Here is a 2,500-nt window from a genome sequence, read left to right as displayed (position 1 = left end):
TTCTTTCTTTCTTTCTTTCTTTCTTTCTTTCTTTCTTTCTTTCTTTCCACTATGCAAAGATGGGAAATGCGCAAAATTTCAAAGACATGTCTGAAGAACTTTACAACAATACTTGAATTCTTTCTTTAATCATCCCATCACATTTTATGGTCATTGATGCTTCCATTGTTAACTTCCTTTCTTTTTTTTCCCCCTCCAACTTCAATGGTTTGTAATCTTTAAATGCACAACCCAAACTTTTGTTTGAAGTTAAATTCCAATCCTGTTGGCTGCCTGTGAACGGAGATTCTGTCATCCTTATATGCATCTTTTAGTTGAGTGTGCATTAAAATGTTTATTAATGTAGGATGTTGTAATTTTGTGCTTTGATTGGTTTTCTTACCTCTTGTTTATGGGTTTTCTTGCAGTGTTGCACATGCCTGATATCATTTGAGTTTTAGCAGTGTGACTCCAAGGTTCACTGAAAATTGCTGCAGTCAGTGGAGCAAAATAAAATCTCTGGTTAATTGGTAAACATGTTCTGGATTAGAACTCAGTTTTACTGGAGTCATTGGAAGTTCTTTGTCTCATATGAATCAGAAAGCAAAAATAACACAGTAAGAATCCTACTGCTGTTGATTTTATTTTGTGGTTTTACTGTCTGTCACCTGAGTTTAAAGAGTGGATGACTGGCAGTAACATCCATGCTTTGACTTGGTGCCAAATTAACAATGAAAGTGTGCACACGCATGCTTGCTCCCATGTACATACACACACATGCATAAATGAGGAGGGAGGGAGGAGAAAGGAGAAGAGAGGAAAGGAGGATGGAAGACGAGGAGGAGGCAGCAACAAAATCACCTGGTTATGTATATTACATCATCAAAAGCATTTAAAGGGAGGGACCCTGATGGCTCATATAAAATCAGTCAACAAATTACATTCCTTCCTATTGGACATCTTCAATATCTCTTCCCTGCACCCTCCTGGCATGCCTCGTTTATCTGTATGATACAGCACGGACACACCGAGAGGCTAACTACACTCCTTTCATCACAACAGTCTTGCAGCCTTGTTCATTTCCTGCTGGGTACTTTCCAGACTCAATAATGAAGATGAAGCTCTATGCTGCTGATCTCATGACCTCACCAGTTTGCTTTTTGAGTCTAACTCTTATCTTCCCTTAGTCATCTTAAAGTTCCCCTAAAGAAGCCTATGCTATCGAGTCTGGATAATCTTCTCAAAATTTTATCTTTTTGTGTAATGAAGGAAATGCAGAAACACTTAAATAGCAAAAATAGCATACTTAAGGAAGTAAGCACAGTGCCATTCATAGTTGACTTTAAAGAAATGATCTAAATCCTTCCTTTCTTTTTCTTTGTTGTTTTTACCTGAGACAGGGTTTTTCTGTGTAGCCTTGGCTGTCCTAGAACTTGCTCTGTGAAATGATCTGAATTTTTGGTGTGCTGCCCTTTAGGTTATACAGTTCTTGAGGCTGACATTGAAGTGAGTTGTTAATGAACTCACTTTGATAATGAACAACAAGAAAACAAAGTCACCAAGAAACTAAATTGAGAAAACTCCCTAAATAAGAGCTCAATTAAGTAGATGATCCTTATGCTCAAGATAGTATTCTCAAGTACCTTAAATTTAAAGCAAGTGTCCTGCAGATTAACATGAAAGGGTTGGAGAATTTCTCACTATCTGTTCAATCACCCTCAAGGCTCTGCTCTATGCTGAGGGTTAGAAGATGAAGGCACACAAGATGACTCTTCCCTTCCAGTTGCTCACGGTTAAGCACCAAGAGAAAACATTTAAAGTAGAAGTCTCTGGCTCCAAAGTAATAAATATATAATTTGAGAGTGTAAATAGAAGTAAAAAAGAGAGTGTTGGGCCAGGTAAGAGATGGATGCAGGAGGTTTCCTGACAGAGTGAGTTGTAACATATTTTGAAAGATACCTAGACTTCGTTATTCATAACGAATGAATGTCATACTCAAGACACAAGAGGCAATGGGCATGAAGATCATTCAGAAGCAGCTGAACCCTTGAGGTAAGTAGCTGCAAGGGTCTGATGCATCCAGCCTGAGTTCCCTTTCCTCCCTTTTTTCGCCTTCCTTCTCGCCTTTCACAAGCCCTGGTTGAATAAGAGTCTAGTACGAGCCTAAGCACACAGGGTTAAGACCCCAATTTTGTGTACAAAATGCATCCTTTGAATAGGTCATAATTCCTTCCTAATAGACCTCAAAGGAAGAGAGGAGGAAGGCTTTTCCTGTTCTTGGGACTGGAAGGATTTCAAGGAGGAGGTGGCATTTGAGCAAAAGGCTGTGCCTGTGCCGCTGGACCTAATGGCATGTTGCCATCAACAACAGCTGACTCATATTGGTGGGCAAGCATTCCCATAAATTCCTTGGAGGTAGGGTATCTTCTAAAGTCCAGGTCTAACTGTCTAATTCAGTTTCTGAGTGTCTTGTTTGTGTTAAGGTTAAGATGTCTGTTACATTTTTGGATAGTTCTCAGGT

Source organism: Psammomys obesus, unplaced genomic scaffold, assembly GCF_907164565.1.
Source record: "Psammomys obesus unplaced genomic scaffold, mPsaObe1.curated_primary_1811, whole genome shotgun sequence".
Classification (NCBI taxonomy): Eukaryota; Metazoa; Chordata; class Mammalia; order Rodentia; family Muridae; genus Psammomys; species Psammomys obesus.
Note: the sequence above shows the minus strand (reverse complement) of the source record.